Genomic DNA, 14505 nt, shown 5'->3' with positions numbered 1-14505 from the left:
TGGCTCTGGTCGAAAGAAGTGCACTATATAGGGAATAGGGTGCCATTTGGGATGAGGCCTAACTCTAACCAAACACTGTAGCATGAGGCTAGAATTTATGTTAAATATACAGGATAGGAACATTCCATTCCAGCTAACCAATGGATATACAGGATAGGGCGGCAGGTAGCTTAGTGGTTAAGAGCGTTGTGCCAGTAACCGAAAGATCGCTGGTTCTAATCCCTGTGCCGACTAGGTGAAAAATCTGTCGATGTGCCCTTGAGCAAGGCACTTAACCCTAATTGCTCCTGTAAGTCACTCTGGATAAGAGTGTCTGCTAAAATAAGAACATTCCATTCCAGCTAACCAATGGATATACAGGATAGGAACCTTCCATTCCAGCTAACCAATGGATATACAGGATAGGAACCTTCCATTCCAGCTAACCAATGGATATACAGGATAGGAACCTTCCATTCCAGCTAACCAATGGATATACAGGATAGGAACCTTCCATTCTAGCTAACCAATGGATATACAGGATAGGAACCTTCCATTCCAGCTAACCAATGGATACACAGGATAGGAACCTTCCATTCCAGCTAACCAATGGATATACAGGATAGGAACCTTCCATTCCAGCTAACCAATGGATATACAGGATAGGAACCTTCCATTCCAGCTAACCAATGGATGGATAGGAACCTTCCATTCCAGCTAACCAATGGATATACAGGATAGGAACCTTCCATTCCAGCTAACCAATGGATATACAGCGTTTTGCAACTAAACCCATTGTAATACACATCTAAATCAATTACTACAAAATCTGAGGACAGTAATATGTATACACACATAAAGGTACCCAAAAGCATGCATTTCTGATTAAAAAAAAAAACAGAAATGTGAAAAATTGGTGGATACAGCTTTTTGGATATAAACTCTTCATATGTCTATGGTTCTACTGTCCAGAGGGAGGGCTGTATGTTCATTTTGGTCTCTCATATATATGATATATGTTAAAGCTATGTTATAAAAGCTAACTGTTAACGAGGTCAAAGGTTATTCGGTCAAAGGGAGCGTTGTACAGTGTGCACTAGGCCAACCTTACTTAAATCTACAATACTGTGGCATGCGACGTTAAACGAAAAAGCAGAAAGGTTTGATTTGCACTGAATACATTTCTTTGTTGGGTTTATACTTGTGACTTCAATGTTCACTACAACTGTTGGCCTTAATAAGATAATTAGATTCGTGCCATGAAAGATTCTAGAGCATGGTTACGGTAAGCTATAAAAACTCAGCCTACAGTAGGTGAAGGAGACACTGCATAATTGTTAGGAATCTAGAGGGCATTACAGTACATTTTATAGATTTGGACTCTATCTTCAAGACACCCCATTGTGGCTGGCTACTATATCATTATTAGTTTCTCATGGCTTTGAGAGGCCAAAAGACACACTCAATGAGGGCATATAAGTAAATAAATACATGACATCTATCCACATAGAAAAGGTTATCCAAGGCCATCAGACCTGAGTCTTAATAGCTGTATTTGAATTCAGCATTAACTATTGCTTCACACTCTTGTATATTTACATATTATCACATGGGGATCACCAACTTCTTAACTGATAGGTCTCAGTAGGTACGAGTTGGCAACACACTCTCTGAGGTGCGCATTACTTCAGTTGGAACCCAACAGGGCAGTGTTGTTTCACCAGTACTGTATATATTGTATACAGACAGCTGCTGGAGCCTGGTTCCCAGGGCGCCACCTGATCAAATATGCTGACGACTCTGCTTTGGTCAGTGTTCTCAAAGGGGATGAGATGGAGCACGGACCAGCTCTGAATGATTGTACTGTCTGGTGTGAGTCATCCCATCTAAAATTAAAACACATCAAAAAACAAAGGATATGGTGACTGACTTTCAAAGGAACAAGTCCATGCACACGCCATCGCTGATAAAAGGTGAACCAATCGAAATAGTGGAGGAATACAAATACCTTGGGCTAGTCGTTGACAACAAGCTGTCCTGGGATCAGTGTGCTGACGCTATTTTTAAGAAAGGCCAACAGAGACTGCATTTCCTACGGAAACTGCACTTTTTTTTAATGTTGATCTAACCATCAGGGTTCTCTTTTATAAATCATTCATTGAGAGCATTCTGTCCTACTGCTTGACCTGCTGGTTTGGGAATATCAAGGTTGCACAGAAAAATAGGCTGGGCAGGATAGTCAGGACTTGCGGAAAAATCACGGGGCAGCAACAGCAAGAACTGTCATCTCTCTACCTGGGCAGAGCCCTCCAGAAGGCAAATAAAATAGCGGTTGACTCTTTCCATCCACTCCACCCTGAATTCCATCTCCTTCCCTCTGACCGCAGGTACAGACTACCTAAGGTTTAAAAAAAAATAGGGCCAAATACTATTTTATTCTGAATGCAATTCTGCAACTTAACAAAATGTTGGACTAATTGCAATGATCACTATGAAGCTGCACTTGCCTGCCTATTTGCTTGTAAATATCCTTTGCTATTTATTTTTTATTTTTAGATGTGATGTTTTATGACTGCTGCAAGATGAATTGCCTCTCTGAGGACAATAAAGTTTTCTGAATCTGATATCAGCAGACGCTCTTGTCCAGAGCAACTTACAGGAGCAATTAGGGTTAAGTGCACAATGACAGATTTTTCACCTAGTCGGCTCAGAGATTCAAACCAGCGACCTTTTGGTTACTGGCCCAACGCTCATAATCGTTAGGCTTCCTGCAACTGTCAGCTGCTGTACCATCTACCATTTAATGTCAATGTCACCTACCATTCAATGTCATCTACCATTTAATGATATCTACCATTCAATGTCACCTACCATTCAATGTCTATTCTCATATTTACCCCGCTGCCGTTAATAAAATCACAGATGGAACTGGAATCTAGAACTAAGGAAACGCAAAGCCTGCTGTCGTTCCCCTCTCTGCTAAAACATCCTGCTGTCGTTCCCCTCCCTGCTAAAACATCCTGCTGTTGTTACCCTCCCTGCTAAAACATCCTGCTGTCGTTCCCCTCCCTGCTAAAACATCGTGCTGTCATTCCCCTCCCTGCTAAAACATCCTGCTGTCGTTCCCTTCCCTGCTAAAACATCCTGCTGTTGTTCCCCTCACTGCTAAAACATCCTGCTGTCGTTCCCCTCACTGCTAAAACATCCTGCTGTTGTTCCCCTCCCTGCTAAAACATCGTGCTGTCATTCCCCTCACTGCTAAAACATCCTGCTGTCGTTCCCCTCCCTGCTAAAACATCCTGCTGTCGTTCCACTCTCTGCTAAAACATCCTGCTGTCGTTCCCCTCCCTGCTAAAACATCCTGCTGTCGTTCCCCTCCCTGCTAAAACAGCCTGCTGTCGTTCCCCTCCCTGCTAAAACATCCTGCTGTCGTTCCCCTCCTTGCTAAAACATCCTGCTGTCGTTCTCCTGACTGGATCCCATATGATTGACTCAGCCATCCTGATTGGATCCCATATGACTGACTCAACCATCCTAACTGGATCCCATATGACTGACTCCATCCTGCCTGGATCCCATATGACTGACTCAGCCATCCTGACTGGATCCCATATGACTGACTCAACCATCCTGACTGGATCCCATTTGACTGACTCAGCCATCCTGACTGGATCCCATATGACTGACTCAGCCATCCTGACTGGATCCCATATGACTGACTCAACCATCCTGCCTGGATCCCATATGACTGACTCAACCATCCTGACTGGATCCCATATGACTGACTCAGCCATCCTGACTGGATCCCATATGACTGACTCAGCCATTCTGACTCAATCCCATATGACTGACTCAACCATCCTGACTGGATCCCATATGACTGACTCAACCATCCTGACTGGATCCCATATGACTGACTCAACCATCCTGACTGGATCCCATATGACTGACTCAGCCATCCTGACTGGATCCCATATGACTGACTCCATCCTGCCTGGATCCCATATGACTGACTCAACCATCCTGACTGGGTCCCATATGACTGACTCCATCCTGCCTGGATCCCATATGACTGACTCAACCATCCTGACTGGATCCCATATGACTGACTCAGCCATCCTGACTGGATCCCATATGACTGACTCAGCCATCCTGACTGGATCCCATATGACTGACTCAACCATTCTGACTGGATCCCATATAACTGACTCAACCATCCTGACTGGATCCCATATGACTGACTCAACCATCCTGACTGGATCCCATATGACTGACTCAGCCATCCTGACTGGATCCCATATGACTGACTCCATCCTGCCTGGATCCCATATGACTGACTCAAAAATCCTGACTGGATCCCATATGACTGACTCAGCCATCCTGACTGGATCCCATATGACTGACTTAGCCATCCTGACGGGATCCCATATGACTTTCTCAACCATCCTGACTGGATCCCATATGACTGACTCAACCATCCTGACTGGATCCCATATGACTGACTCAACCATCCTGACTGGATCCCATATGACTGACTCAGCCATCCTGACTGGATCCCATATGACTGACTCAGCCATCCTGACTGGATCCCATATGACTGACTCAGCCATCCAGACTGGATCCCATATGACTGACTCAGCCATCCTGACTGGATCCCATATGACTGACTCAGCCATCCTGACTGGATCCCATATGACTGACTCAACCATCCTGACTGGATCCCATATGACTGACTCAGCCATCCTGACTGGATCCCATATGACTGACTCAGCCATCCTGACTGGATCCCATATGACTGACTCAGCCATCCTGACTGGATCCCATATGACTGACTCAACCATCCTGACTGGATCCCATATGACTGACTCAGCCATCCTGACTGGATCCCATATGACTGACTCAGCCATCCTGACTGGATCCCATATGACTGACTCAGCCATCCTGACTGGATCCCATATGACTGACTCAGCCATCCTGACTGGATCCCATATGACTGACTCAGCCATCTTGACTGGATCCCATATGACTGACTCCATCCTGCCTGCTTGTCTGCCCTGAATCAGGTTTACAAGCATAGAAGGACCCATTGTGTTTTAATAGGAATAAACTGTACACAGAATCGCCCCACGGTTTCCCCACTTTGATGGTGTTGCATCCCAAATGGCACCCAATTCCCTGAATAGGGCACTTCTTTTGACCAGGGCCTTTGGCCCATAGTAGGGAATAGGGTGCTATTTGGGACGCAGACATGGTGTTTCTGTGGGGGAACCCTGGGTGGTCAACCACAAACCTCTGGTAGAGCAGCAGATGGAGTTTACCAACGTCCCCCATCATACTGACGCACTGGCTGGCTGCAACACAAGTGAGTTATCAAATCATTACGTTCTGATGACTACATCTAATTATGTCATTAAGTGCTGGGGAATAGATGTAATGATGTAATCAGCGGTGAAGTGGAGATGCTCTGAAGAAGGGTAGGAAGGAACACTATGGAGGACGCTTTGATTCTGGAGCACCAGGCCAGATCAGCCCGACCACCCGGAACACTGTGAGGGAGAAGTCAATGGGATTTACCATGGCTGCCCCCAGGGCAGTGGTGGCTGGAAGGAATCAAGACACTTTGCTTATACTCCACAATGGCAGGTCAATTAGTGACTCCACAGTGGCAGGTCAATTAGTGTGGTTATATATCAGTACTAGCAGACAGGGCTGCTCCCTACAGGATGACAAATGACAGTCAAGACACTGACATGATGGATCGACCCTGAAAAACAGGATTTATAAAATGTACAGTATATTGGTAGTGAGATAGCAGTTTCCCTTTTCCCATTGGGTAAACCACTTGGGATAGTTTCCCTTTTCCCATTTGGTAAACCACTTGGGATAGTTTTCAAAATATATCCGATTGCCCCAGCCCGGATCATTGGGGTTTGCCAGCAATCAGCTGCTCTGTTGATTGAAAAGAATATCACATTTATAAAGAAAACATTATGTCATAACCCTGAGGAAAATACCCAGCATCAGAGGCTGATCGGACCCAGACCTGGGTTCAAAGACTAGTTGATATCATTTCACATACTTTATCTGGGCTTGATTGAGCTGGCCTGGCACAATGGAACTAAAGGAATAGTCACAAAACTGCAAAGCCCACCCATCTGGCACTCCAGGCAGACTAAAGCAAACGTTACAAGTATTTGAAAGATTTCAAATAGTACTTGAACCCTGCAGGTCTCGTCTGGACGGTCTCGCCACCACCTGTATTTACTTACCACAGCCAATACTGGCCATTGGAGATCATTGTGCCAGAAATCAAATGAATGAACGTTGTAATTAATTCCGTGTTTGACTGTTGATGAATGGGTGGAGGTCAGGAAGTCAATGCACACCATCTTGTGAGCTGTTTCATTCATGTGCTGCTGCCAACATTAGGTCTGGATGAACATGGCCATGGAACAAGAGTATGTCAAAGATGATTCATTGAATGTATTCACAATGATGTCCTCGTGTCTACATGATTGTCCAATGAATTATAGATAGTAGTAATATATATATTACAGGATACCACACCAGAGATTAACCAATTATTGACCTTTATTATTGACCTTGCTTCGAACCTTTAAGTATTGTTCTATCATCTCTGTGTGTAGCCAATTGGGGGAAATGTTGTTTTGAATGTTGTGGACAACACCAAGGAGAGCGCATTTAAAACACCGTAAACACAGCAGACGTTGCCTAGTGTCTTTCTCTGTCTGTACTCAATTTGGAACAGTTTTCCTATACACTGTAATTCTCGTGTTGGGTGGGGTTGTCAGTGTTCGCTATAAACTGTGGGTGAGGTTTTCAGGGTTCGTCATAAACTGTGTGTTGGGTGGGGTTGGCAGGGTTCACTATAAACTGTGTGTTGGGTGGGGTTATCAGGGTTCACTATAAACTGTGTGTTGGGTGAGGTTATCAGGGTTCACTATAAACTGTGTGTTGGGTGAGGTTATCAGGGTTCACTATAAACTGTGTGTTGGGTGAGGTTATCAGGGTTCACTATAAACTGTGTGTTGGGTGAGGTTATCAGGGTTCACTATAAACTGTGTGTTGGGTGGGGATATCAGGGTTCACTATAAACTGTGTGTTGGGTGGGGTTATCAGGGTTCACTATAAACTGTGTGTTGGGTGGGGTTATCAGGGTTCACTATAAACTGTGTGTTGGGTGGGGTTATCAGGGTTCACTATAAACTGTGTGTTGGGTGAGGTTATCAGGGTTCACTATAAACTGTGTGTTGGGTGAGGTTATCAGGGTTCACTATAAACTGTGTGTTGGGTGGGGTTATCAGGGGTTATTTACAAATAGAAAACAAAGATACCTTGATTGCGTATGTCTTCACACCCCAGATTTAGGGTTAGGGTTAGGGTTAGGGTTAGGGTTAGGGTTAGGGTTAGGGTTATGGTTAGGGTTAGGGTTAGGGTTAGGGTGGAAACACTTTTACAGCTGTAAATCGTTTTGAATAAGATTTGCACAACTCTTAGGGCAACGTGTAGGGGAATCATTGATGGACAGCAATATTCAAACCTTGTCTCTCATTTTCAAGAAGATTTAAGTCAGGACTGAGACTGGACCCCTCAGGAACACTTAACACCGCTTGGAAAGCCATTGTGGTGTGTCTTTGGCATTAAAATGTGTGTAATTGTCCGGCTGAAAAATAAAACTATTATTTGGAAAATGTTCAAGAATTTTTATTTTACTTTGAAAATGTGGAGCAGGTTCTGTAAAAAACAACAACAGCACACAATTGAATCCCTTTTCAGATATAATTGTAGCCCTTTCCTGCAGTCAAATGACCTACTGGCCTCATGGGTGGAATGTTATTAATATTATTCATCATTTCATCATTAATAAATATTATTTAAATTTTTAAAAAATGAACATCCGGTGTTTCTATGTCAAATGGTTTTGTGATATTTCAGTCTTCTGTGATGTATATAAAGTGTAATATTGGGATGCAAACTCAAAATGTAATACATTTCAACTCTATATCTGACATGGTACAGGTGTCTTCTTTTTTTGAAGCCCATAACCATGTGTGTGAGGTGTATACTTTTGTTTCAAAGTAGATTTGTTTAAGACTACCAACAAATACTCTGTGTGACCCTGATTTAGCCCACTGCAGTACAAGGTTAAGGCGGAAAAATGTGAAGAACATGCAGGGGGTGTGTAGACTTTCACCAGCGATTGTATGTAGAAGATGGAGGAGTGGACTTCAATTAATGAACTTAATCTTTGAGATTTCTTTTCCCAAGAGCGTCATGCATTATTTAACTCAGGCATATCACAAGGGACTAAGAAATAAATATATTTCTACTCAAAATGGCTGTGGAAACTGCCGGAATGGCTGGTAGAAAAGAGAAACGCCAATGCAGGAAGGACATATTTAAGCTTGAGTTCCCTTAAAACAAACAATGAATAAATAAATAAAAGCAATGGGATTTCCTCTTCCCTAAACAAGATCTTGTTCAAAAAGGCCTTAGTGTCCAATATTGGATGATAAAGTAGTTTTCAGGCAGACAGGCTACAGTATTCAGACCATCCTGACGAAAAGGAAAAGGAAATCTTCTCTGGAAAGGAGTGTTTTTTCCAGGCATTGGTGACAGCAGCTATAAGATGACAATGCAAGGCTTCAACCATATCTGAAACATGTCTCGGTACTTTTCAAGTCTGAAAGTAACTTCCCATTCATCCATTTGGTACCGTTTCGATTGAGGATGCAACGCAGGCCCTTCTTACATGGCTGTGCTCTGGTGATTTACTGGTGCCCAGGGACACTGCGATTCCGCTCGGCTCCAGATGCTTTACAAACAAGGGGACTTCCTGCGATTCTGGAGGCTGCGTCTCAAATGGCACCCTATTCTCCATATAGTGCACTACTTTTGACCAGAGTCCTATGAACAGAGCCCTAAAGTAGTGCACTTTATAAGGAATAGGGTGCCATTTGGGACGCAGCCTGACTGGGGCTCCCTGCACATGTCAAGCAAAGCACTCCCCATCAGTCAGTCCTCAGCCCCACTTCCAGCCCTGAAAACGACCTTGTTGTTTGCAGGGTGAGAGGGCTTGGAGGGTGTTATCCTGGTTATATAGTGTTATTGTGGTTTTATAGTGTTATCCTGGTTTTATAGTGTTATCGTGGTTTTATAGTGTTATCCTGGTTTTATAGTGTTATCCTGGTTTATAGTGTTATCCTGGTTTTATAGTGTTATCCTGGTTTTATAGTGTTATTGTGGTTTTATAGTGTTATCCTGGTTATATAGTGTTATCCTGGTTTTATAGTGTTATCCTGGTTTATAGTGTTATCCTGGTTTTATAGTGTTATCCTGGTTTTATAGTGTTATTGTGGTTTTATAGTGTTATCCTGGTTTTATAGTGTTATCGTGGTTTTATAGTGTTATCCTGGTTTCATAGTGTTATCGTGGTTTTATAGTGTTATCGTGGTTTTATAGTGTTATCGTGGTTTTATAGTGTTATCCTGGTTTTATAGTGTTATCCTGGTTTTATAGTGTTATCCTGGTTTTATAGTGTTATCCTGGTTATATAGTGTTATCGTGGTTTCATAGTGTTATCGTGGTTTTATAGTGTTATCCTGGTTTTATAGTGTTATCCTGGTTTTATAGTGGTATCCTGGTTTTATAGTGTTATCCTGGTTTTATAGTGTTATTGTGGTTTTATAGTGTTATCCTGGTTTTATAGTGTTATCCTGGTTTTATAGTGTTATCCTGGTTTTATAGTGTTATCGTGGTTTTATAGTGTTATCCTGGTTTTATAGTGTTATCCTGGTTTTATAGTGTTCTTGTGGTTTTATAGTGTTATCCTGGTTTTATAGTGTTATCCTGGTTTTATAGTGTTATCCTGGTTTTATAGTGTTATCCTGGTTTTATAGTGTTATCCTGGTTTTATAGTGTTATCGTGGTTTTATAGTGTTATCCTGGTTTTATAGTGTTATCGTGGTTTTATAGTGTTATCCTGGTTTTATAGTGTTATCGTGGTTTTATAGTGTTATCCTGGTTTTATAGTGTTATTGTGGTTTTATAGTGTTATCCTGGTTTTATAGTGTTATCCTGGTTTTATAGTGTTATCGTGGTTTTATAGTGTTATCCTGGTTTTATAGTGTTATCCTGGTTTTATAGTGTTATCCTGGTTTTATAGTGTTATCCTGGTTTTATAGTGTTATCCTGGTTTTATAGTGTTATCGTGTTTCGCAGCAGGACAATACTGCCTGGCTGCTCCCAATAGTACTGCTGAGATTATCTTGTCACCGAACAACATCTGGAATAGTGTTTATGCTGTACATCCGACATGAAAAGCCAAGCCCCTCGAAGCAGTTAATTGCCTCAGACCACAGTGATTTAAGACTACTTTGAGCCTTTTAAGCGATATGTTTTAAATCATTGTTCAAAACGTAAGGAAATGAACATGCTAAAAGTGCTGTGTTGAATTGACTTTGATTCATGAACACTTGAACCCTCTGGATAACATGGAAAACGTTTAACAAACTATGATATACTGTACATCTACAGTATCTCCCAATGTCAAAAATAAGTTTTGCTCCTCTAAATCCAGCCATTCACTCATTACCAGTAGGTTAGTGTCTTAGACTCCTTCGTGCCTCAGAGATGCTGTAGAGAACAGAACACCTATCCTGTACCTCAGAGATGCTGTAGAGAACAGAACACCTATCCTGTACCTCAGAGATGCTGTAGAGAACAGAACACCTATCCTGTACCTCAGAGATGCTGTAGAGAACAGAACACCTATCCTGTACCTCAGAGATGCTGTAGAGAACAGAACACCTATCCTGTACCTCAGAGATGCTGTAGAGAACAGAACACCTATCCTGTACCTCAGAGATGCTGTAGAGAACAGAACACCTATCCTGTACCTCAGAGATGCTGTAGAGAACAGAACACCTATCCTGTACCTCAGAGATGCTGTAGAGAACAGAACACCTATCCTGTACCTCAGAGATACCGTAGAGAACATAACACCTATCCTGTACCTCAGAGATGCTGTAGAGAACAGAACACCTATCCTGTACCTCAGAGATACTGTAGAGAACAGAACACCTCTCATTGGAGTTCCCCTCACATTCTCACATCCTTTACATCTGAAGTCTATAGCCGAAGCTGGACACTGAAGTACTTTCTCAGATGCTTTGTGTGTCTGCGTGCTACTGGCCTGGCGTTATTTATGTCATTCTCTGTTCATTTAGGAGTGTTGGGGGATGCACAGCTGCATCAGCCTCGCCCTGAAACTAAACTGTTCTTCCATCTACGTAAGTAGTCATTCCAATAGGATTAACATGGCTGTAGTGCCCTCTCAGCCTGCCTGGATGGATGGAAGGACAATGGATGGATGGATCCTCATGGCGTTCGTTCTGGGTTGTTAAATACAGACGTTAAGGCATTTTTTCTTATTCAAAACAGGCTACAGCAGTTGCCATCACAACCACCGCATCACAGATGGAGAGCATCCGAACCTCCACGACTGACTCTAATTCTCCAGCGAACTTAAGCAATGTCCTTAAATACTTATTTACATAGAGAATAAAGCGACCATATTAAAGGTCTTGATGAATGTCTTTTTAGACTGGTCTCTGTAAACACAGGCATTAAGGGAAGGACTAACAGTGACTGATTGTCTTTCTGGCAGAGAGAAAGTAGAAACAGATGTAGACTTACAGATGGAACATCTCATTGGAATGAAAGGACAGCCAAGAGGAGATTTCCGGCAGGGTTTCAGTCAGTTGCAGAGAGAGATACAAGTAGCTAATGCTAATGTCCGCTCTTTATTTCATCTGGGATGTGGTTGCTTTAGATCGAGCCAGAGTAGGAGTTAGTACAGGTTTGCTAACCGGTAACGCTATTTTTAAAAAACATTTTAGTCATTTAGCAGACACTCTTATCCAGAGCGACTTACAGTTAGCGAGTGCATAAATTTTTTTTTTTCATACTGCCCCCCCCGTGGGAAACGAACCCACAACCTTGGCGTTGCAAGCGCCACGCTCTACCAACTGAGCTACACGGGACCTAATGCAGCGCTCTTTCGCTGTGTCAGGAGAGTAGCATTCATAAAGCACATGGTAGACCTGCAGGGTTGTGTGGGGAGAGTAGCATTCATAAAGCACATGGTAGACCTGCAGGGTTGTGTGGGGAGAGTAGCATTCATAAAGCACATGGTAGACCTGCAGGGTTGTGTGGGGAGAGTAGCATTCATAAAGCACATGGTAGACCTGCAGGGTTGTGTGGGGAGAGTAGCATTCATAAAGCACATGGTAGACCTGCAGGGTTGTGTGGGGAGAGTAGCATTCATAAAGCACATGGTAGACCTGCAGGGTTGTGTGGGGAGAGTAGCATTCATAAAGCACATGGTAGACCTGCAGGGTTGTGTGGGGAGAGTAGCATTCATAAAGCACATGGTAGACCTGCAGGGTTGTGTGGGGAGAGTAGCATTCATAAAGCACATGGTAGACCTGCAGGGTTGTGTGGGGAGAGTAGCATTCATAAAGCACATGGTAGACCTGCAGGGTTGTGTGGGGAGAGTAGCATTCATAAAGCACATGGTAGACCTGCAGGGTTGTGTGGGGAGAGTAGCATTCATAAAGCACATGGTAGACCTGCAGGGTTGTGTGGGGAGAGTAGCATTCATAAAGCACATGGTAGACCTGCAGGGTTGTGTGGGGAGAGTAGCATTCATAAAGCACATGGTAGACCTGCAGGGTTGTGTGGGGAGAGTAGCATTCATAAAGCACATGGTAGACCTGCAGGGTTGTGTGGGGAGAGTAGCATTCATAAAGCACATGGTAGACCTGCAGGGTTGTGTGGGGAGAGTAGCATTCATAAAGCACATGGTAGATCTGCAGGGTTGTGTGGGGAGAGTAGCATTCATAAAGCACATGGTAGACCTGCAGGGTTATATTTGGAATGGCTGATTACCTGACCAACAGGAGTTTGCATTAGAAAACTGAACAAACGCATTAAAACCAACGGTTGGAAAAACAAATACTTTATACGGATTGTAAGTGGTTGCGCAATGTTTCCCAGATTTTATTCTAATTCCAGATTGACTTTAATCCACTTTGTTTGAAATCCTTTCCAAATAGAGCTCAGTCACTATGACCAAACTATACATTACATTTACATGTTAGTCATTTAGCAGACGCTCTTATCCAGATGGACTTACAGTTAGTGAGTGCATACATTTTTCATACTGCGTCAGGACAAACCACTCAATCCATTTGTATTGGCGTGTTCCAAGGTATTGAAAAGTTGATAGCCCTTCAGTTTATACAGAAGGCTATGACATCATAGAGGCAGACGCGCTATCTAACACCCCCAGCTACATCATTGATATTTCCCTCCCTGATCTGACTGTACTCATTGAAGTTCGTCTGTGGTCCTCTGTAGCTCAGCTGGTAGAGCACGGTGCTTGTAACGCCAGGGTAGTGGGTTCGAACCCCGGGACCACCCATACACAAAAATGTATGCACGCATGACTGTATGTCGCTTTGGATAAAAGCGTCTGCTAATGGCATATTATTATTATCTGAGGAGTATTTCTGTCTGTGGGAAAAACTCATTCTGATTGGCTGGGCCTGTCTCAATGAATAAAACATATAACAGAAGCTAACTCTGCTAAGAGTACTATTAGATTATTGATCGATTGACTATGACTTATCAAAATCACCCAGCAGTGCTATTGGCAGAGTTAGCTCCAGGTAAATGTTGCGATTCTTCAGCCATTCCTGAACCTGCGACCAAAAACAAGCTACAACGTGGACAGTACCGAAACAAATGATCTAAAGATTCTGTCTCTTCGGTTTCCATACTTGCCTTTTAATCAGAGGCTGATCCATTTTTGGACACGGCGGCTGTCGGGGCTGACGTTCTTTATTTTTTATTTTTTTTATTCCAGACTCTAGCTTTACTGTATCAAGATCACAGGGTGACAAGTTGTTAGTCCATCCATGTCTCTATACACACAGAGGTCCCTACGGATACTACACTTATTCAGAAATGCAAGAAAACTGAAATCTATTCAGGTTGCAAATTTTTTTAAAATATAAATTATATATGATAACTTCTGATGTAATTTCTGTGATCTGATGTTACAGAATTAGGTACAAAGTCAGCACAATGCAAATGATTCCTGAGAATAGGCCTGGTGATATTTTCCTGTATCCATGACCCACCAAACAGCACACCAAAAGGTTGTGTAGACTAGAGTGTCAGTCATGTGAGCTTCCAGAAATATCCCAGATGAACTAAATGTGAGACTTTTCTGTCCTCCTCCCCTCCTCCCTCTTCGTCCTCCTCCTCCTCCTCCTCCCTACCTCCCCCCTCCTCCTCCTCCTCCTCCTCCTCTTCCCCCCCCTCCTCCACCTCCTCCTCCTCCTCCTCCCTACCTCCCCCCTCCCCCCTCCCCTCCTCCTCCTCCTCCCTACCTCCCCCCCTCCTCCTCCTCCTCCCCCCCCTCCCCTCCTCCTCCCC

This window comes from Coregonus lavaretus (genome assembly GCF_964263955.1).
Source record: "Coregonus lavaretus genome assembly, contig: HAP1_SCAFFOLD_3229, whole genome shotgun sequence".
Taxonomy (NCBI): Eukaryota; Metazoa; Chordata; class Actinopteri; order Salmoniformes; family Salmonidae; genus Coregonus; species Coregonus lavaretus.
The sequence above is the reverse complement of the archived record's forward strand: the minus strand, read 5'-3'. Positions refer to the sequence as shown.